This window comes from Taudactylus pleione, unplaced genomic scaffold, assembly GCF_031769625.1.
Source record: "Taudactylus pleione unplaced genomic scaffold, aTauple2 ptg000473l, whole genome shotgun sequence".
Taxonomy (NCBI): Eukaryota; Metazoa; Chordata; class Amphibia; order Anura; family Myobatrachidae; genus Taudactylus; species Taudactylus pleione.
Window position 1 is genome coordinate 4,634,402 of NW_028284875.1, and position 24,250 is coordinate 4,658,651.

A 24,250-nucleotide genomic window follows, 5' to 3' on the forward strand; every position below is an offset into this window, starting at 1 on the left:
TATAATTGATTACCTTATGATTAGAATATTACTTTTATTAGATACTTTAGTATTGGGTGCAGTAGTTTAGTGGATTTAAAAAGTAACTAATTTAAAATTAATAAACCAAGTTAATTTCCTTAGTCAGCTCGATTCTAAAATCACTCATCTAAAAATAATGTATTTTGACCATGGGCTCCTGTGGCGCAATCGGTCAGCGCGTGGTACTTATAAGACAGTATCTGTTGAGCAATGCTGAGGTTGTGAGTTCAAGCCTCACCTGGAGTAAATGTAATTTTTTTTCTAATGTCATCAGTTAATGATTATCATCTGCTACCTGAACATCCTGATATGAAGGCAGAAAAAAAAACACAAACATGACTGTTTTTAAGGTACCAGTACACACATCTGCTTTGGTTCATATGCACTGTAAACATTCCTTTAGTTAGTCAACAAAATGGAATGCAAAAGACTACCTCTTTATTGGTAAAAGAGTTGCATCAATCTGTTTTGCTGCAATGTAACATGAGGTTCCACACTATTAGGTCTGGTTAGTACAATCACATTTCATGCTGGGATTTGTAAAGCAAAGAACACAAATAAATGGCTTTCCTATATCGCAACAATTAATGATTATACTAATGAAAAAATCAGTTTCACACAAAGATGTTACTAAGCCCCAGTGGGCTAATGGATAAGGCACTGGCCTCCTTTGCTTGTGATTGTGGTTTCAAGTTACCTGGGGTGATAGGCTTTATTTCATCCATATAATTACTGGAGATGTTCCTTTGATACTGCACAAATGGCTCCACCAGAAACTGTTTTCTGCTTAACAATCCGGTACTGTTCAGCCTTCAAAATTATGGCCCAGTATCTAAAAGCAGACATTTATCCTAATGACATTGTGGATTAGTTTCCTGAAAAGTTTACTATCACCTGGGACAGTGGCTTCAAGTCCCATCAAGGATGCATGTTCCTTTGTTGCTCATTCTCATTCTAGAAGTTATGCTTTTTTTCAATGCAGGTGACTGTCTTAATGGTATTGCATGAAATCCATATATACCAAAACATACCTATTAAGTTTTAATTGCAATTTAATATCAAAGTGGCTACAAAATAACAATGTATATGGCAATTGCTGATGGGTTTCTTGAAGTCCTTTCATCCATGTCATAAAAAGGGTAATTTTCTGCTTTTTATATTTCTTTGGACACTGACTTTACTGACAATTTAGGTGCTACAGACCAAAAAAACAATGTTTACCTTTAAATATAGAGCACATGTGAGATTTAACTTAGTTTTATTTAAAGATACTGCATTTTTTGGTATTATAGTGTATATTTTCCCAATGCAACATTAAAGTTACATATATCTATAGCAAATATTATTCAAGATAAATAAACAGGAATTATTTTACAATTTTGATAATATTGAACTGTACAACAATGGCATGAATTCATTGCAATATACACCTATGGATACATAAAACTGGGCAATAACACAAATGCACAATATAATTGATTACCTTATGATTAGAATATTACTTTTATTAGGTACTTAGTATTGGGTGCAGTAGTTTAGTTGATTTAAAAAGAAACTAATTTAAAATTAGGAAACCAAGTTAATTTCCTTAGTCAGCTCGATTCTAAAATCACTCAACTAAAAATAATGGATTTTGACAAAGCAAAGCAAAGAACACAAATAAAAGGCTTTCCTATATCGCAACAATTAATGATTATACTAATGAAAAAATCAATTTCACACAAAGATTTTACTAAGCCCCAGTGGCCTAATGGATAAGGCACTGGTCTCCAAAGCCAGGGTTTGTGGGTTTGAGTTTGGGTTGATAGGCTTTATTTCATTAAAATAATTTTGGAGATGTTCCTTTTATTCTTGCTTCATACTGCACATATGGCTCCACCAGAAACTTTTATCTGCTTAACAATCCGGTACTGTTCAGCTTGCAAAATTATGGCCCAGTATCTAAAAGCAGACATTTATCCTAATGACATTGTGGATTAGTTTCCTGATAAGTTTACTATCACCTGGGACAGTGGCTTCAAGTCCCATCTAGGATGCATGTTCCTTTGTTGCTCATTCTCATTCTAGAAGTTATGCTTTTTTTCAATGCAGGTGACTGTCTTAATGGTATTGCATGAAATCCATATGTACCAAAACATACCTATTAAGTTTTAATTGCAATTTAATATCAGAGTGGCTACAAAATAACAATTTCTATGGCAATTGCTGATGGGTTTCTTGAAGTCCTTTCATCCTTGTCATCAAAAGGGTAATTTTCTGCTTTTTATATTTCTTTGGACACTGACTTTACTGACAATTTAGGTGCTACAGACCAAAAAAACAATGTTTACCTTTAAATATAGAGCACAAGTGAGATTTAACTTATTTTTATTTAAAGATACTGCACTTTTTGGTACTATAGTGTATATTTTCCCTATGCAACATTAAAGTTACATATATCTATATCAAATATTATTTAAGATAAATAAACAGGAATTATTTTACATTTTTGATAATATTGAACTGTACAACAATGGCATGAATTCATTGCAATATACACCTATGGATACATAAAACTGGGTAATAACACAAATGCACAATATAATTGATTACCTTATGATTAGAATATTACTTTTATTAGATACTTTAGTATTGGGTGCAGTAGTTTAGTGGATTTAAAAAGTAACTAATTTAAAATTAATAAACCAAGTTAATTTCCTTAGTCAACTCGATTCTAAAATCACTCAACTAAAAAAAATGCATTTTGACCATGTGCTCCTGTTTTGCAATTGGTCAGCGCGCTGTACTTATAAGACAGTATCTGTTGAGCAATGCCAAAGTTGTGAGTTCAAGCCTCACCTGGAGCAAATGTAATTTTTTTCTAATGTCATCAGTTAATGATTATCATCTGCTACCTGAACATCCTGATATGATGGCAGAAAAAAAAACACAAACATGACTGTTTTTAAGGTACCAGTACACACATCTGCTTTGGTTCATATGCACTGTAAACATTCCTTTAGATAGTCAACAAAATGGAATGCAAAAGACTACCTCTTTATTGGTAAAAGAGTAACATCAATCTGTTTTGCTGCAATGTAACATGAGGGTCCACACTATTAGGGCTTGTTAGTACAATCACATTTCATGCTGGGATTTGTAAAGCAAAGAACACAAATAAACGGCTTTCCTGTATTGCAACACTTAATGATTATACTAATGAAAAAATCAGTTTCACACAAAGATGTTTCTAAGACCCAGTGGCCTATTGGATAAGGGACTGGCCTCCTAAGCTGGTGATTGTGGTTTCAAGTTATCTGGGGTGAAAGGCTTTATTTCATCCATATAATTACTGGAGATGTTCCTTTTATTCTTGCTTCATACTGCACAAATGGCTCCACCAGAAACTTTTATCTGCTTAACAATCCGGTACTGTTCAGCTTGCAAAATTATGGCCCAGTATCGAAAAGCAGACATTTATCCTAAAGACATTGTGGATTAGTTTCTGGATAAATTTACTATCACCTGGGACAGTGGCTTCAAGTCCCATCTAGGATGCATGTTCCTTTGTTGCTCATTCTCATTCTAGAAGTTATGCATTTTTTCAATGCAGGTTACTGTCTTAATGGTATTGCATGAAATCCATATATACCAAAACATACCTATTAAGTTTTAATTGCAATTTTAATATCAGAGTGGCTTCAATATAACAATGTCTATGGCAATTGCTGATGGGTTTCTTGAAGTCCTTTCATCCATGTCATCAAAAGAGTAATTTTCTACTTTTTATATTTCTTTGGACACTGACTTTACTGACAATTTAGGTGCTGCAGACCAAAAAACAATGTTTACCTTTAAATATAGAGCACATGTGAGATTTAACTATTTTTTATTTCTAGATACTGCATTTTTTGGTATTATAGTGTATATTTTCCCTATGCAACATTAAAGTTACATATATCTATAGAAAATATTATTTAAGATAAATAAACAGGAATTATTTTACAATTTTGATAATATTGAACTGTACAACAATGGCATGAATTCATTGCAATATACACCTATGGATACATAAAACTGGGCAATAACACAAATGCACAATATAATTGATTACCTTATTATTAGAATATTACTTTTATTAGGTACTTTAGTATTGGGTGCAGTAGTTTAGTGGATTTAAAAAGTAACTAATTTAAAATTAATAAACCAAGTTAATTTCCTTAGTCAGCTCGATTCTAAAATCACTCAACTAAAAATAATATATTTTGACCATGGGCTCCTGTGGCGCAATCGGTCAGCGCGTGGTACTTATAAGACAGTATCTGTTGAGCAATGCTGAGGTTGTGAGTTCAAGCCTCACCTGGAGTAAATGTAATTTTTTTTTTAATGTCATCAGTTAATGATTATCATCTGCTACCTGACCATCCTGATATGAAGGCAGAAAAAAAAACACAAACATGACTGTTTTTAAGGTACCAGTACACACATCTGCTTTGGTTCATATGCACTGTAAACATTCCTTTAGTTAGTCAACAAAATGGAATGCAAAAGACTACCTCTTTATTGGTAAAAGAGTTGCATCAATCTGTTTTGCTGCAATGTAACATGAGGTTCCACACTATTAGGTCTGGTTAGTACAATCACATTTCATGCTGGGATTTGTAAAGCAAAGAACACAAATAAATGGCTTTCCTATATCGCAACAATTAATGATTATACTAATGAAAAAATCAGTTTCACACAAAGATGTTACTAAGCCCCAGTGGGCTAATGGATAAGGCACTGGCCTCCTTTGCTTGTGATTGTGGTTTCAAGTTACCTGGGGTGATAGGCTTTATTTCATCCATATAATTACTGGAGATGTTCCTTTGATACTGCACAAATGGCTCCACCAGAAACTGTTTTCTGCTTAACAATCCGGTACTGTTCAGCTTGCAAAATTATGGCCCAGTATCTAAAAGCAGACATTTATCCTAATGACATTGTGGATTAGTTTCCTGAAAAGTTTACTATCACCTGGGACAGTGGCTTCAAGTCCCATCAAGGATGCATGTTCCTTTGTTGCTCATTCTCATTCTAGAAGTTATGCTTTTTTTCAATGCAGGTGACTGTCTTAATGGTATTGCATGAAATCCATATATACCAAAACATACCTATTAAGTTTTAATTGCAATTTAATATCAAAGTGGCTACAAAATAACAATGTATATGGCAATTGCTGATGGGTTTCTTGAAGTCCTTTCATCCATGTCATAAAAAGGGTAATTTTCTGGTTTTTATATTTCTTTGGACACTGACTTTACTGACAATTTAGGTGCTACAGACCAAAAAAACAATGTTTACCTTTAAATATAGAGCACATGTGAGATTTAACTTAGTTTTATTTAAAGATACTGCATTTTTTGGTATTATAGTGTATATTTTCCCAATGCAACATTAAAGTTACATATATCTATAGCAAATATTATTCAAGATAAATAAACAGGAATTATTTTACAATTTTGATAATATTGAACTGTACAACAATGGCATGAATTCATTGCAATATACACCTATGGATACATAAAACTGGGCAATAACACAAATGCACAATATAATTGATTACCTTATGATTAGAATATTACTTTTATTAGGTACTTAGTATTGGGTGCAGTAGTTTAGTTGATTAAAAAAGAAACTAATTTAAAATTAGGAAACCAAGTTAATTTCCTTAGTCAGCTCGATTCTAAAATCACTCAACTAAAAATAATGGATTTTGACAAAGCAAAGCAAAGAACACAAATAAAAGGCTTTCCTATATCGCAACAATTAATGATTATACTAATGAAAAAATCAATTTCACACAAAGATTTTACTAAGCCCCAGTGGCCTAATGGATAAGGCACTGGTCTCCTAAGCCAGGGTTTGTGGGTTTGAGTTTGGGTTGATAGGCTTTATTTCATTAAAATAATTTTGGAGATGTTCCTTTTATTCTTGCTTCATACTGCACATATGGCTCCACCAGAAACTTTTATCTGCTTAACAATCCGGTACTGTTCAGCTTGCAAAATTATGGCCCAGTATCGAAAAGCAGACATTTATCCTAATGACATTGTGGATTAGTTTCCTGATAAGTTTACTATCACCTGGGACAGTGGCTTCAAGTCCCATCTAGGATGCATGTTCCTTTGTTGCTCATTCTCATTCTAGAAGTTATGCTTTTTTTCAATGCAGGTGACTGTCTTAATGGTATTGCATGAAATCCATATGTACCAAAACATACCTATTAAGTTTTAATTGCAATTTAATATCAGAGTGGCTACAAAATAACAATTTCTATGGCAATTGCTGATGGGTTTCTTGAAGTCCTTTCATCCTTGTCATCAAAAGGGTAATTTTCTGCTTTTTATATTTCTTTGGACACTGACTTTACTGACAATTTAGGTGCTACAGACCAAAAAAACAATGTTTACCTTTAAATATAGAGCACAAGTGAGATTTAACTTATTTTTATTTAAAGATACTGCACTTTTTGGTACTATAGTGTATATTTTCCCTATGCAACATTAAAGTTACATATATCTATATCAAATATTATTTAAGATAAATAAACAGGAATTATTTTACATTTTTGATAATATTGAACTGTACAACAATGGCATGAATTCATTGCAATATACACCTATGGATACATAAAACTGGGTAATAACACAAATGCACAATATAATTGATTACCTTATGATTAGAATATTACTTTTATTAGATACTTTAGTATTGGGTGCAGTAGTTTAGTGGATTTAAAAAGTAACTAATTTAAAATTAATAAACCAAGTTAATTTCCTTAGTCAACTCGATTCTAAAATCACTCAACTAAAAAAAATGCATTTTGACCATGTGCTCCTGTTTTGCAATCGGTCAGCGCGCGGTACTTATAAGACAGTATCTGTTGAGCAATGCCAAAGTTGTGAGTTCAAGCCTCAACTGGAGCAAATGTAATTTTTTTCTAATGTCATCAGTTAATGATTATCATCTGCTACCTGAACATCCTGATATGATGGCAGAAAAAAAAACACAAACATGACTGTTTTTAAGGTACCAGTACACACATCTGCTTTGGTTCATATGCACTGTAAACATTCCTTTAGATAGTCAACAAAATGGAATGCAAAAGACTACCTCTTTATTGGTAAAAGAGTAACATCAATCTGTTTTGCTGCAATGTAACATGAGGGTCCACACTATTAGGGCTTGTTAGTACAATCACATTTCATGCTGGGATTTGTAAAGCAAAGAACACAAATAAACGGCTTTCCTGTATTGCAACACTTAATGATTATACTAATGAAAAAATCAGTTTCACACAAAGATGTTTCTAAGACACAGTGGCCTATTGGATAAGGGACTGGCCTCCTAAGCTGGTGATTGTGGTTTCAAGTTATCTGGGGTGAAAGGCTTTATTTCATCCATATAATTACTGGAGATGTTCCTTTTATTCTTGCTTCATACTGCACAAATGGCTCCACCAGAAACTTTTATCTGCTTAACAATCCGGTACTGTTCAGCTTGCAAAATTATGGCCCAGTATCGAAAAGCAGACATTTATCCTAATGACATTGTGGATTAGTTTCTGGATAAGTTTACTATCACCTGGGACAGTGGCTTCAAGTCCCATCTAGGATGCATGTTCCTTTGTTGCTCATTCTCATTCTAGAAGTTATGCATTTTTTCAATGCAGGTTACTGTCTTAATGGTATTGCATGAAATCCATATATACCAAAACATACCTATTAAGTTTTAATTGCAATTTTAATATCAGAGTGGCTTCAATATAACAATGTCTATGGCAATTGCTGATGGGTTTCTTGAAGTCCTTTCATCCATGTCATCAAAAGGGTAATTTTCTACTTTTTATATTTCTTTGGACACTGACTTTACTGATAATTTAGGTGCTGCAGACCAAAAAACAATGTTTACCTTTAAATATAGAGCACATGTGAGATTTAACTATTTTTTATTTCTAGATACTGCATTTTTTGGTATTATAGTGTATATTTTCCCTATGCAACATTAAAGTTACATATATCTATAGCAAATATTATTTAAGATAAATAAACAGGAATTATTTTACAATTTTGATAATATTGAACTGTACAACAATGGCATGAATTCATTGCAATATACACCTATGGATACATAAAACTGGGCAATAACACAAATGCACAATATAATTGATTACCTTATGATTAGAATATTACTTTTATTAGGTACTTAGTATTGGGTGCAGTAGTTTAGTTGATTTAAAAAGAAACTAATTTAAAATTAGGAAACCAAGTTAATTTCCTTAGTCAGCTCGATTCTAAAATCACTCAACTAAAAATAATGGATTTTGACAAAGCAAAGCAAAGAACACAAATAAAAGGCTTTCCTATATCGCAACAATTAATGATTATACTAATGAAAAAATCAATTTCACACAAAGATTTTACTAAGCCCCAGTGGCCTAATGGATAAGGCACTGGTCTCCTATGCCAGGGTTTGTGGGTTTGAGTTTGGGTTGATAGGCTTTATTTCATTAAAATAATTTTGGAGATGTTCCTTTTATTCTTGCTTCATACTGCACATATGGCTCCACCAGAAACTTTTATCTGCTTAACAATCCGGTACTGTTCAGCTTGCAAAATTATGGCCCAGTATCTAAAAGCAGACATTTATCCTAATGACATTGTGGATTAGTTTCCTGATAAGTTTACTATCACCTGGGACAGTGGCTTCAAGTCCCATCTAGGATGCATGTTCCTTTGTTGCTCATTCTCATTCTAGAAGTTATGCTTTTTTTCAATGCAGGTGACTGTCTTAATGGTATTGCATGAAATCCATATGTACCAAAACATACCTATTAAGTTTTAATTGCAATTTAATATCAGAGTGGCTACAAAATAACAATTTCTATGGCAATTGCTGATGGGTTTCTTGAAGTCCTTTCATCCTTGTCATCAAAAGGGTAATTTTCTGCTTTTTATATTTCTTTGGACACTGACTTTACTGACAATTTAGGTGCTATTGACCAAAAAAACAATGTTTACCTTTAAATATAGAGCACAAGTGAGATTTAACTTATTTTTATTTAAAGATACTGCACTTTTTGGTACTATAGTGTATATTTTCCCTATGCAACATTAAAGTTACATATATCTATATCAAATATTATTTAAGATAAATAAACAGGAATTATTTTACATTTTTGATAATATTGAACTGTACAACAATGGCATGAATTCATTGCAATATACACCTATGGATACATAAAACTGGGTAATAACACAAATGCACAATATAATTGATTACCTTATGATTAGAATATTACTTTTATTAGATACTTTAGTATTGGGTGCAGTAGTTTAGTTGATTTAAAAAGTAACTAATTTAAAATTAATAAACCAAGTTAATTTCCTTAGTCAACTCGATTCTAAAATCACTCAACTAAAAAAAATGCATTTTGACCATGTGCTCCTGTTTTGCAATCGGTCAGCGCGCGGTACTTATAAGACAGTATCTGTTGAGCAATGCCAAAGTTGTGAGTTCAAGCCTCACCTGGAGCAAATGTAATTTTTTTCTAATGTCATCAGTTAATGATTATCATCTGCTACCTGAACATCCTGATATGATGGCAGAAAAAAAAACACAAACATGACTGTTTTTAAGGTACCAGTACACACATCTGCTTTGGTTCATATGCACTGTAAACATTCCTTTAGATAGTCAACAAAATAGAATGCAAAAGACTACCTCTTTATTGGTAAAAGAGTAACATCAATCTGTTTTGCTGCAATGTAACATGAGGGTCCACACTATTAGGGCTTGTTAGTACAATCACATTTCATGCTGGGATTTGTAAAGCAAAGAACACAAATAAACGGCTTTCCTGTATTGCAACACTTAATGATTATACTAATGAAAAAATCAGTTTCACACAAAGATGTTTCTAAGACCCAGTGGCCTATTGGATAAGGGACTGGCCTCCTAAGCTGGTGATTGTGGTTTCAAGTTATCTGGGGTGAAAGGCTTTATTTCATCCATATAATTACTGGAGATGTTCCTTTTATTCTTGCTTCATACTGCACAAATGGCTCCACCAGAAACTTTTATCTGCTTAACAATCCGGTACTGTTCAGCTTGCAAAATTATGGCCCAGTATCGAAAAGCAGACATTTATCCTAATGACATTGTGGATTAGTTTCTGGATAAGTTTACTATCACCTGGGACAGTGGCTTCAAGTCCCATCTAGGATGCATGTTCCTTTGTTGCTCATTCTCATTCTAGAAGTTATGCATTTTTTCAATGCAGGTTACTGTCTTAATGGTATTGCATGAAATCCATATATACCAAAACATACCTATTAAGTTTTAATTGCAATTTTAATATCAGAGTGGCTTCAATATAACAATGTCTATGGCAATTGCTGATGGGTTTCTTGAAGTCCTTTCATCCATGTCATCAAAAGGGTAATTTTCTACTTTTTATATTTCTTTGGACACTGACTTTACTGATAATTTAGGTGCTGCAGACCAAAAAACAATGTTTACCTTTAAATATAGAGCACATGTGAGATTTAACTATTTTTTATTTCTAGATACTGCATTTTTTGGTATTATAGTGTATATTTTCCCTATGCAACATTAAAGTTACATATATCTATAGCAAATATTATTTAAGATAAATAAACAGGAATTATTTTACAATTTTGATAATATTGAACTGTACAACAATGGCATGAATTCATTGCAATATACACCTATGGATACATAAAACTGGGCAATAACACAAATGCACAATATAATTGATTACCTTATTATTAGAATATTACTTTTATTAGGTACTTTAGTATTGGGTGCAGTAGTTTAGTGGATTTAAAAAGTAACTAATTTAAAATTAATAAACCAAGTTAATTTCCTTAGTCAGCTCGATTCTAAAATCACTCAACTAAAAATAATGTATTTTGACCATGGGCTCCTGTGGCGCAATCGGTCAGCGCGTGGTACTTATAAGACAGTATCTGTTGAGCAATGCTGAGGTTGTGAGTTCAAGCCTCACCTGGAGTAAATGTAATTTTTTTTCTAATGTCATCAGTTAATGATTATCATCTGCTACCTGAACATCCTGATATGAAGGCAGAAAAAAAACACAAACATGACTGTTTTTAAGGTACCAGTACACACATCTGCTTTGGTTCATATGCACTGTAAACATTCCTTTAGTTAGTCAACAAAATGGAATGCAAAAGACTACCTCTTTATTGGTAAAAGAGTTGCATCAATCTGTTTTGCTGCAATGTAACATGAGGTTCCACACTATTAGGTCTGGTTAGTACAATCACATTTCATGCTGGGATTTGTAAAGCAAAGAACACAAATAAATGGCTTTCCTATATCGCAACAATTAATGATTATACTAATGAAAAAATCAGTTTCACACAAAGATGTTACTAAGCCCCAGTGGGCTAATGGATAAGGCACTGGCCTCCTTTGCTTGTGATTGTGGTTTCAAGTTACCTGGGGTGATAGGCTTTATTTCATCCATATAATTACTGGAGATGTTCCTTAGATACTGCACAAATGGCTCCACCAGAAACTGTTTTCTGCTTAACAATCCGGTACTGTTCAGCCTTCAAAATTATGGCCCAGTATCTAAAAGCAGACATTTATCCTAATGACATTGTGGATTAGTTTCCTGAAAAGTTTACTATCACCTGGGACAGTGGCTTCAAGTCCCATCAAGGATGCATGTTCCTTTGTTGCTCATTCTCATTCTAGAAGTTATGCTTTTTTTCAATGCAGGTGACTGTCTTAATGGTATTGCATGAAATCCATATATACCAAAACATACCTATTAAGTTTTAATTGCAATTTAATATCAAAGTGGCTACAAAATAACAATGTATATGGCAATTGCTGATGGGTTTCTTGAAGTCCTTTCATCCATGTCATAAAAAGGGTAATTTTCTGCTTTTTATATTTCTTTGGACACTGACTTTACTGACAATTTAGGTGCTACAGACCAAAAAAACAATGTTTACCTTTAAATATAGAGCACATGTGAGATTTAACTTAGTTTTATTTAAAGATACTGCATTTTTTGGTATTATAGTGTATATTTTCCCAATGCAACATTAAAGTTACATATATCTATAGCAAATATTATTCAAGATAAATAAACAGGAATTATTTTACAATTTTGATAATATTGAACTGTACAACAATGGCATGAATTCATTGCAATATACACCTATGGATACATAAAACTGGGCAATAACACAAATGCACAATATAATTGATTACCTTATGATTAGAATATTACTTTTATTAGGTACTTAGTATTGGGTGCAGTAGTTTAGTTGATTTAAAAAGAAACTAATTTAAAATTAGGAAACCAAGTTAATTTCCTTAGTCAGCTCGATTCTAAAATCACTCAACTAAAAATAATGGATTTTGACAAAGCAAAGCAAAGAACACAAATAAAAGGCTTTCCTATATCGCAACAATTAATGATTATACTAATGAAAAAATCAATTTCACACAAAGATTTTACTAAGCCCCAGTGGCCTAATGGATAAGGCACTGGTCTCCTATGCCAGGGTTTGTGGGTTTGAGTTTGGGTTGATAGGCTTTATTTCATTAAAATAATTTTGGAGATGTTCCTTTTATTCTTGCTTCATACTGCACATATGGCTCCACCAGAAACTTTTATCTGCTTAACAATCCGGTACTGTTCAGCTTGCAAAATTATGGCCCAGTATCTAAAAGCAGACATTTATCCTAATGACATTGTGGATTAGTTTCCTGATAAGTTTACTATCACCTGGGACAGTGGCTTCAAGTCCCATCTAGGATGCATGTTCCTTTGTTGCTCATTCTCATTCTAGAAGTTATGCTTTTTTTCAATGCAGGTGACTGTCTTAATGGTATTGCATGAAATCCATATGTACCAAAACATACCTATTAAGTTTTAATTGCAATTTAATATCAGAGTGGCTACAAAATAACAATTTCTATGGCAATTGCTGATGGGTTTCTTGAAGTCCTTTCATCCTTGTCATCAAAAGGGTAATTTTCTGCTTTTTATATTTCTTTGGACACTGACTTTACTGACAATTTAGGTGCTATTGACCAAAAAAACAATGTTTACCTTTAAATATAGAGCACAAGTGAGATTTAACTTATTTTTATTTAAAGATACTGCACTTTTTGGTACTATAGTGTATATTTTCCCTATGCAACATTAAAGTTACATATATCTATATCAAATATTATTTAAGATAAATAAACAGGAATTATTTTACATTTTTGATAATATTGAACTGTACAACAATGGCATGAATTCATTGCAATATATACCTATGGATACATAAAACTGGGTAATAACACAAATGCACAATATAATTGATTACCTTATGATTAGAATATTACTTTTATTAGATACTTTAGTATTGGGTGCAGTAGTTTAGTTGATTTAAAAAGTAACTAATTTAAAATTAATAAACCAAGTTAATTTCCTTAGTCAACTCGATTCTAAAATCACTCAACTAAAAAAAATGCATTTTGACCATGTGCTCCTGTTTTGCAATCGGTCAGCGCGCGGTACTTATAAGACAGTATCTGTTGAGCAATGCCAAAGTTGTGAGTTCAAGCCTCACCTGGAGCAAATGTAATTTTTTTCTAATGTCATCAGTTAATGATTATCATCTGCTACCTGAACATCCTGATATGATGGCAGAAAAAAAAACACAAACATGACTGTTTTTAAGGTACCAGTACACACATCTGCTTTGGTTCATATGCACTGTAAACATTCCTTTAGATAGTCAACAAAATAGAATGCAAAAGACTACCTCTTTATTGGTAAAAGAGTAACATCAATCTGTTTTGCTGCAATGTAACATGAGGGTCCACACTATTAGGGCTTGTTAGTACAATCACATTTCATGCTGGGATTTGTAAAGCAAAGAACACAAATAAACGGCTTTCCTGTATTGCAACACTTAATGATTATACTAATGAAAAAATCAGTTTCACACAAAGATGTTTCTAAGACCCAGTGGCCTATTGGATAAGGGACTGGCCTCCTAAGCTGGTGATTGTGGTTTCAAGTTATCTGGGGTGAAAGGCTTTATTTCATCCATATAATTACTGGAGATGTTCCTTTTATTCTTGCTTCATACTGCACAAATGGCTCCACCAGAAACTTTTATCTGCTTAACAATCCGGTACTGTTCAGCTTGCAAAATTATGGCCCAGTATCGAAAAGCAGACATTTATCCTAATGACATTGTGGATTAGTTTCTGGATAAGTTTACTATCACCTGGGACAGTGGCTTCAAGTCCCATCTAGGATGCATGTTCCTTTGTTGCTCATTCTCATTCTAGAAGTTATGCATTTTTTCAATGCAGGTTACTGTCTTAATGGTATTGCATGAAATCCATATATACCAAAACATACCTATTAAGTTTTAATTGCAATTTTAATATCAGAGTGGCTTCAATATAACAATGTCTATGGCAATTGCTGATGGGTTTCTTGAAGTCCTTTCATCCATGTCATCAAAAGGGTAATTTTCTACTTTTTATATTTCTTTGGACACTGACTTTACTGATAATTTAGGTGCTGCAGACCAAAAAACAATGTTTACCTTTAAATATAGAGCACATGTGAGATTTAACTATTTTTTATTTCTAGATACTGCATTTTTTGGTATTATAGTGTATATTTTCCCTATGCAACATTAAAGTTACATATATCTATAGCAAATATTATTTAAGATAAATAAACAGGAATTATTTTACAATTTTGATAATATTGAACTGTACAACAATGGCATGAATTCATTGCAATATACACCTATGGATACATAAAACTGGGCAATAACACAAATGCACAATATAATTGATTACCTTATTATTAGAATATTACTTTTATTAGGTACTTTAGTATTGGGTGCAGTAGTTTAGTGGATTTAAAAAGTAACTAATTTAAAATTAATAAACCAAGTTAATTTCCTTAGTCAGCTCGATTCTAAAATCACTCAACTAAAAATAATGTATTTTGACCATGGGCTCCTGTGGCGCAATCGGTCAGCGCGTGGTACTTATAAGACAGTATCTGTTGAGCAATGCTGAGGTTGTGAGTTCAAGCCTCACCTGGAGTAAATGTAATTTTTTTTCTAATGTCATCAGTTAATGATTATCATCTGCTACCTGAACATCCTGATATGAAGGCAGAAAAAAAACACAAACATGACTGTTTTTAAGGTACCAGTACACACATCTGCTTTGGTTCATATGCACTGTAAACATTCCTTTAGTTAGTCAACAAAATGGAATGCAAAAGACTACCTCTTTATTGGTAAAAGAGTTGCATCAATCTGTTTTGCTGCAATGTAACATGAGGTTCCACACTATTAGGTCTGGTTAGTACAATCACATTTCATGCTGGGATTTGTAAAGCAAAGAACACAAATAAATGGCTTTCCTATATCGCAACAATTAATGATTATACTAATGAAAAAATCAGTTTCACACAAAGATGTTACTAAGCCCCAGTGGGCTAATGGATAAGGCACTGGCCTCCTTTGCTTGTGATTGTGGTTTCAAGTTACCTGGGGTGATAGGCTTTATTTCATCCATATAATTACTGGAGATGTTCCTTAGATACTGCACAAATGGCTCCACCAGAAACTGTTTTCTGCTTAACAATCCGGTACTGTTCAGCCTTCAAAATTATGGCCCAGTATCTAAAAGCAGACATTTATCCTAATGACATTGTGGATTAGTTTCCTGAAAAGTTTACTATCACCTGGGACAGTGGCTTCAAGTCCCATCAAGGATGCATGTTCCTTTGTTGCTCATTCTCATTCTAGAAGTTATGCTTTTTTTCAATGCAGGTGACTGTCTTAATGGTATTGCATGAAATCCATATATACCAAAACATACCTATTAAGTTTTAATTGCAATTTAATATCAAAGTGGCTACAAAATAACAATGTATATGGCAATTGCTGATGGGTTTCTTGAAGTCCTTTCATCCATGTCATAAAAAGGGTAATTTTCTGCTTTTTATATTTCTTTGGACACTGACTTTACTGACAATTTAGGTGCTACAGACCAAAAAAACAATGTTTACCTTTAAATATAGAGCACATGTGAGATTTAACTTAGTTTTATTTAAAGATACTGCATTTTTTGGTATTATAGTGTATATTTTCCCAATGCAACATTAAAGTTACATATATCTATAGCAAATATTATTCAAGATAAATAAACAGGAATTATTTTAGAATTTTGATAATATTGAACTGTACAACAATGGCATGAATTCATTGCAATATACACCTATGGATACATAAAACTGGGCAATAACACAAATGCACAATATAATTGATTACCTTATGATTAAAATATTACTTTTATTAGGTACTTAGTATTGGGTGCAGTAGTTTAGTTGATTTAAAAAGAAACTAATTTAAAATTAGGAAACCAAATTAATTTCCTTAGTCAGCTCGATTCTAAAATCACTCAACTAAAAATAATGGATTTTGACAAAGCAAAGCAAAGAACACAAATAAAAGGCTTTCCTATATCGCAACAATTAATGATTATACTAATGAAAAAATCAATTTCACACAAAGATTTTACTAAGCCCCAGTGGCCTAATGGATAAGGCACTGGTCTCCTAAGCCAGGGTTTGTGGGTTTGAGTTTGGGTTGATAGGCTTTATTTCATTAAAATAATTTTGGAGATGTTCCTTTTATTCTTGCTTCATACTGCACATATGGCTCCACCAGAAACTTTTATCTGCTTAACAATCCGGTACTGTTCAGCTTGCAAAATTATGGCCCAGTATCTAAAAGCAGACATTTATCCTAATGACATTGTGGATTAGTTTTCTGAAAAGTTTACTATCACCTGGGACAGTGGCTTCAAGTCCCATCTAGGATGCATGTTCCTTTGTTGCTCATTCTCATTCTAGAAGTTATGCTTTTTTTCAATGCAGGTGACTGTCTTAATGGTATTGCATGAAATCCATATGTACCAAAACATACCTATTAAGTTTTAATTGCAATTTAATATCAGAGTGGCTACAAAATAACAATTTCTATGGCAATTGCTGATGGGTTTCTTGAAGTCCTTTCATCCTTGTCATCAAAAGGGTAATTTTCTGCTTTTTATATTTCTTTGGACACTGACTTTACTGACAATTTAGGTGCTACAGACCAAAAAAACAATGTTTACCTTTAAATTTAGAGCACAAGTGAGATTTAACTTATTTTTATTTAAAGATACTGCACTTTTTGGTACTATAGTGTATATTTTCCCTATGCAACATTAAAGTTACATATATCTATATCAAATATTATTTAAGATAAATAAACAGGAATTATTTTACATTTTTGATAATATTGAACTGTACAACAATGGCATGAATTCATTGCAATATACACCTATGGATACATAAAACTGGGTAATAACACAAATGCACAATATAATTGATTACCTTATGATTAGAATATTACTTTTATTAGGTACTTTAGTATTGGGTGCAGTAGTTTAGTGGATTTAAAAAGTAACTAATTTAAAATTAATAAACCAAGTTAATTTCCTTAGTCAACTCGATTCTAAAATCACTCAACTAAAAATAATGCACTTTGACCATGTGCTCCTGTGGCGCAATCGGTCAGTACGTGGTACTTATAAGACAGTATCTGTTGAGCAATGCCAAGGTTGTGAGTTCAAGCCTCACCTGGAGCAGACATAATTTTTTTTGTAATGTCATCAGTTAATGATTATCATCTGCAACCTGAACATCCTGATATGAAGACACAAAAAAAACACAAACATGACTGTTTTTAAGGTACCAGTACACACATCTACTTTGGTTCAAATGCACTGTAAACATTCCTTTAGTTAGTCAACAAAATGGAATGCAAAAGACTACCTCTTTATTGGTAAAAGAGTTGCATCAATCTGTTTTGCTGCAATGTAACATGAGGGTCCATGCAATTAGGGCTGGTTAGTACAATCACATTTCATGCTGGGATTTGTAAAGCAAAGAACACAAATAAACAGCTTTCCTATATCGCAACAATTAATGATTATACTAATGAAAAAATCAGTTTCACTCAAAGATGTTACTAAGCCCCACTGGCCTAATGGATAAGGCACTGGCCTCCTAAGCCAGGGATTGTGTGTTCGAGTTCTGGTTGATAGGCTTTATTTCATTAAAATAGTTTTGGAGATGTTCCTTTTATTCTTGCTTCATACTGCACATATGGCTCCACCAGAAACTTTAATCTGCTTAACAATCCGGTACTGTTCAGCTTGCAAAATTATGGCCCAGTATCTAAAAGCAGACATTTATCCTAATGACATTGTGGATTAGTTTCCTGATAAGTTTACTATCACCTGGGACAGTGGATTCAAGTCCCATCAAGGATGCATGTTCCTTTGTTGCTCATTCTCATTCTAGAAGTTATGCTTTTTTTCAATGCAGGTGACTGTCTTAATGGTATTGCATGAAATCAATATATATCAATCCATACCTATTAAGTTTTAATTGCAATTTAATATCAAAGTGGCTACAAAATAACAATGTCTATGGCAATTGCTGATGGGTTTCTTGAAGTCCTTTCATCCTTGTCATAAAAAGGGTAATTTTCTGCTTTTTATTTTTCTTTGGACACTGACTTTACTGACAATTTAGGTGCTACAGACCAAAAAAACAATGTTTACCTTTAAATATAGAGCACAAGTGAGATTTAACTTATTTTTATTTAAAGATACTGCATTTTTTGGTATTATAGTGTATATTTTCCCTATGCAACATTAAAGTTACATATATCTATAGCAAATATTATTTAAGATAAATAAACAGGAATTATTTTACAATTTTTATAATATTGTACTGTACAACAATGGCATGAATTCATTGCAATATACACCTATGGATACATAAAACTGGGCAATAACACAAATGCACAATATAATTGATTACCTTGTGATTAGAATATTACTTTTATTAGGTACTTTAGTATTGGGTGCAGTAGTTTAGTGGATTTAAAAAGTAACTAATTTAAAATTAATAAACCAAGTTAATTTACTTAGTCAACTCGATGCTAAAATCACTCAACTAAAAATAAAGTGCTTTGTCCATGTGCTCCTGTGGCGCAATCGTTCTGTGCGTGGTACTTATAAGACAGTATCTGTTGAGCAATCCTGAGGTTGTGAGTTCAAGCCTCACCTGGAGCAAATGTTTTTTTTTTTCTAATGTCATCAGTTAATGATTATCATCTGCTACCTGAACATCCTGATATGAAGGCAGAAAAAAAAACTCAAACATGACTGTTTTTAAGGTACCAGTACACACAGCTGCTTTGGTTCATATGCACTGTAAACATTACTTTAGTTAGTCAACAAAATGGAATGCAAAAGACTACCTCTTTCTTGGTAAAAGAGTTGCATCAATCTGTTTTGCTGCAATGTAACATGAGGGTCCACACTATTAGGGCTGGATAGTACAATCATATTTCATGCTGGGATTTGTAAAGCAAAGAACACAAATAAATGGCTTTCCTATATCGCAACAATTAATGATTATACTAATGAAAAAATCAGTTTCACACAAAGATGTTACTAAGCCCCAGTGGCCTAATGGATAAAGCACTAGCCTCCTAAGCCAGGGCTTGTGGGTTCAAGTCCCATCTGGGGTGATAGTCTTTATTTCATTAAAATAATTTTGGAGATGTTCCTTTTATTCTTGCTTCATACTGCACAAATGGCTCCACCAGAAACTTTTATCTGCTTATCAATCCGGAACTGTTCAGCTTGCAAAATTATGGCCCAGTATCTAAAAGCAGACATTTATCCTAATGACATTGTGGATTAGTTTCCTGAAAAGTTTACTATCACCTGGGACAGTGGCTTCAAGTCCCATCTAGGATGCATGTTCCTTTGTTGCTCATTCTCATTCTAGAAGTTATACTTTTTTTCAATTCAGGTGATTGTCTTAATGGTATCGCAGAAAATCCATATATACCAAAACATACCTATTAAGTTTTAATTGCAATTTAATATCAGAGTGGCTACAAAATAACAATTTCTATTGCAATTGCTGATGGGTTTCTTGAAGTCCTTTCATCCATGTCATCAAAAGGGTAATTTTCTGCCTTTTATATTTCTTTGGACACTGACTTTACTGACAATTTAGGTGCTTCAGACCAAAAAAACAATGTTTTCCTTTAAATATAGAGCACAAGTTAGATTTAACTTATTTTTATTTAAAGATACTGCATTTTTTGGTATTATAGTGTATATTTTCCCTATGCAACATTAAAGTTACATATATCGATACCAAATATTATTTAAGATAAATAAACAGGAATTATTTATAAACAGGAATTATTTTACAATTTTGATAAAATTGAACTGTACAGCAATGGCATGAATTCATTGCAATATACACCTAAGGATACATAAAACTGGGCAATAACACAAATGCGCAATATAATTGATTAACTTATGATTAGAATATTACTTTTATTAGGTACTTTAGTATTGGGTGCAGTAGTTTAGTGGATTTAAAAAGTAACTAATTTAAAATTAATAAACCAAGTTAATTTACTTAGTCAACTCGATGCTAAAATCACTCAACTAAAAATAATACAGTTTGACCATGTGCTCCTGTGGCGCAATCGGTCAGCGCGTGGTACTTATAAGACAGTATCTGTTGAGCAATGCCGAGGTTGTGAGTTCAACCCTCACCTGGACCAAATGTAATTTTTTTTCTAATGTCATCAGTTAATGATTATCATCTGCTAGCTGAACATCCTGATATGAAGGCAGAAAAAAATCACAAACATGACTGTTTTTAAGGTACCAGTACACACATCTGCTTTGGTTCATATGCACTGTAAAAATTACTTTAGTTAGTCAACAAAATGGAATGCAAAAGATTACCTCTTTATTGGTAAAAGAGTTGCATCAATCTGTTTTGCTGCAATCTAACTTGAGGGTCTACAATATTAGGGATGGATAGTACAATCACATTTCATGCTGGGATTTGAAAAGCAAAGAACACAAATAAAAGGCTTTCCTATATCGCAACAATTAATGATTATACTAATGAAAAAATCAGTTTCACTCAAAGATGTTATAAAGCCCCAGTGGCCTAATGGATAAGGCACTGGCCTCTTAAGCCAGGGTTTGTGGATTCAAGTCCCATCTGGGGTGATAGGCTTTATTTCATTAAAATAATGTTTTAGATGTTCCTTTTATTCTTGCTTCATACTGCACAAATGGCTCCACCAGAAATTTTTTTCTTCTTAGCAATCCGGAACTGTTCAGCTTGCAAAATTATGGCCCAATATCTAAAAGCAGACATTCATCCTAATGACATTGTGGATTAGTTTTCTGAAAAGTTTACTATCACCTGGGACAGTGGCTTCAAGTCCCATCTAGGATGCATGTTCCTTTGTTGCTCATTCTCATTCTAGAAGTTATGCTTTTTTTCAATGCAGGTGACTGTCTTAATGGTAATGCAGAAAATCCATATATACCAAAACATACATATTAAGTTTTAATTGCAATTTAATATCAGAGTGGCTACAAAATAGCAATGTCTATTGCAATTGCTGATGGGTTTCTTGAAGTCCTTTCATCCATGTCATCAAAAGGGTAATTTTCTGCCTTTTATATTTCTTTGGACACTGACTTTACTGACAATTTAGGTGCTACAGACCCAAAAAACAATGTTTACCATTAAATATAGAGCACAAGTGAGATTTAACTTATTTTTATTTAAAGATACTGCATTTTTGGTAATATAGTGTATATTTTCCCTATGCAACAATAAAGTTACATATATCTATAGCAAATATTATTTAAGATAAATAAACAGGAATTATTTTACAATTTTGATAATATTGAACTGTACAACAATGGCATGAATTCATTGCAATATACACCTATGGATACATAAAACTGGGCAATAACACAAATGCACAATATAATTGATTACCTTATGATTAGAATATTACTTTTATTAGGTACTTTAGTATTGAGTGCAGTAGTTTAGTGGATTTAAAAAGTAACTAATTTAAAATTAATAAACCAAGTTAATTTACTTAGTCAACTCGATGCTAAAATCACTCAACTAAAAATAATGCGCTTTGACCATGTGCTCCTGTGGCGCAATCAGTCTGTGCGCGGTACTTATATGACAGTATCTGTTGAGCAATGCTGAGGTTGTGAGTTCAAGCCTCACCTGGAGCAAATGTAATTTTTTTTCTAATGTCATCAGTTAATGATTATCATCTGCTTCCTGAACATCCTGATATGAAGGCAGAAAAAAAACACAAACATGACTGTTTTTAAGTACCAGTACACACAGCTGCTTTGGTTCATATGCACTGTAAAAATTAGTTTAGATAGTCAACAAAATGGAATGCAAAAGACTACCTCTTTCATGGTAAAAGAGTTGCATCAATCTGTTTTGCTGCAATGTAACATGAGGGTCCACACTATTAGGTCTGGATAGTACAATCACATTTCATGCTGGGATTTGTAAAGCAAAGAACACAAATAAACGGCTTTCCTATATCGCAACAATTAATGATTATACTAATGAAAAAGTCAGTTTCACTCAAAGATGTTACTAAGCCCCAGTGGCCTAATGGATAAGGCACTGGCCTCCTAAGCTGGGGATTGTGGGTTTAAGTCCCATTTGGGGTGATAGGCTTTATTTCATTAAAATAATTTTGGAGATGTTCCTTTTATTCTTGCTTCATACTGCACAAATGGCTCCACCAGAAACTTTTATCTGCTTATCAATCCGGAACTGTTCAGCTTGCAAAATTATGGCCCAGTATCTAAAAGCAGACATTTATCCTAATGACATTGTGGATTAGTTTTCTGAAAAGTTTACTATCACCTGGGACAGTGGCTTCAAGTCCCATCTAGGATGCATGTTCCTTTGTTGCTCATTCTCATTCTAGAAGTTATGCTTTTTTTCAATTCAGGTGACTGTCTTAATGGTATTGCAGAAAATCCATATATACCAAAACATACCTATTAAGTTTTAATTGCAATTTAATATCAGAGTGGCTACAAAATAACAATTTCTATTGCAATTGTTGATGGGTTTCTTGAAGTCCTTTCATCCATGTCATCAAAAGGGTAAATTTCTGCCTTTTATATTTCTTTGGACACTGACTTTACTGACAATTTAGGTGCTTCAGACCAAAAAAACAATGTTTACCTTTAAATATAGAGCACAAGTGAGATTTAACTTATTTTAATTTAAAGATACTGCATTTTTTGGTATTAGATTGTATATTTTCCCTATGCAACATTAAAGTTACATATATCTATACCAAATATTATTTAAGATAAATAAACAGGAATTATTTTAGAATTTTGATAATATTGTACTGTACAACAATGGCATGAATTCATTGCAATATACACCTATGGATACATAAAACTGGGCAATAACACAAATGCACAATATAATTGATTACCTTATGATTAGAATATTACTTTTATTAGGTACTTTAGTATTGGGTGCAGTAGATTAGTGGATTTAAAAAGTAACTAATTTAAAATTAATAAACCAAGTTAATTTACTTAGTCAACTCGATGCTAAAATCACTCAACTAAAAATAAAGCGCTTTGTCCATGTGCTCCTGTGGCGCAATCGGTCTGTGCGCGGTACTTATAAGACAGTATCTGTTGAACAATCCTGAGGTTGTGATTTCAAGCCTCACCTGGAGCAAATGTAATTTTTTTTCTAATGTCATCAGTTAATGATTATCATCTGCTTCCTGAACATCCTGATATGAAGGCAGAAAAAAAACACAAACATGACTGTTTTTAAGTACCAGTACACACAGCTGCTTTGGTTCATATGCACTGTAAAAATTACTTTAGTTAGTCAACAAAATGGAATGCAAAAGACTACCTTGGTAAAAGAGTTGCATCAATCTGTTTTGCTGCAATGTAACATGAGGGTCCACACTATTAGGTCTGGATAGTACAATCACATTTCATGCTGGGATTTGTAAAGCAAAGAACACAAATAAACGGCTTTCCTATATCGCAACAATTAATGATTATACTAATGAAAAAATCAGTTTCACTCAAAGATGTTACTAAGCCCCAGTGGCCTAATGGATAAGGCACTGGCCTCCTAAGCCGGGGATTGTGGGTTCAAGTCCCATTTGGGGTG

General features: G+C 32.9%; 7 non-coding genes across 7 annotated transcripts; all 7 read left to right on the plus strand.

Moving 5' to 3' along the window:
- The first annotated feature begins 174 nt into the window (after positions 1 to 174).
- On the plus strand, positions 175 to 267 carry TRNAI-UAU (transfer RNA isoleucine (anticodon UAU)). The gene is given in 2 exon segments: positions 175 to 212; positions 232 to 267. It is a non-coding gene; the product is annotated as a tRNA-Ile (tRNA).
- Positions 268 to 4,275: 4,008 nt separating this feature from the next.
- On the plus strand, positions 4,276 to 4,368 carry TRNAI-UAU (transfer RNA isoleucine (anticodon UAU)). The gene is given in 2 exon segments: positions 4,276 to 4,313; positions 4,333 to 4,368. It is a non-coding gene; the product is annotated as a tRNA-Ile (tRNA).
- Positions 4,369 to 10,986: 6,618 nt separating this feature from the next.
- Positions 10,987 to 11,079, plus strand: TRNAI-UAU (transfer RNA isoleucine (anticodon UAU)). The gene is given in 2 exon segments: positions 10,987 to 11,024; positions 11,044 to 11,079. It is a non-coding gene; the product is annotated as a tRNA-Ile (tRNA).
- Positions 11,080 to 15,086: 4,007 nt separating this feature from the next.
- TRNAI-UAU (transfer RNA isoleucine (anticodon UAU)) lies at positions 15,087 to 15,179 on the plus strand. The gene is given in 2 exon segments: positions 15,087 to 15,124; positions 15,144 to 15,179. It is a non-coding gene; the product is annotated as a tRNA-Ile (tRNA).
- A 2,506-nt stretch (positions 15,180 to 17,685) lies between these two features.
- On the plus strand, positions 17,686 to 17,778 carry TRNAI-UAU (transfer RNA isoleucine (anticodon UAU)). The gene is given in 2 exon segments: positions 17,686 to 17,723; positions 17,743 to 17,778. It is a non-coding gene; the product is annotated as a tRNA-Ile (tRNA).
- A 3,404-nt stretch (positions 17,779 to 21,182) lies between these two features.
- Positions 21,183 to 21,255, plus strand: TRNAK-CUU (transfer RNA lysine (anticodon CUU)). The gene has a single exon. It is a non-coding gene; the product is annotated as a tRNA-Lys (tRNA).
- Positions 21,256 to 24,177: 2,922 nt separating this feature from the next.
- On the plus strand, positions 24,178 to 24,250 carry TRNAR-CCU (transfer RNA arginine (anticodon CCU)). The gene has a single exon. It is a non-coding gene; the product is annotated as a tRNA-Arg (tRNA).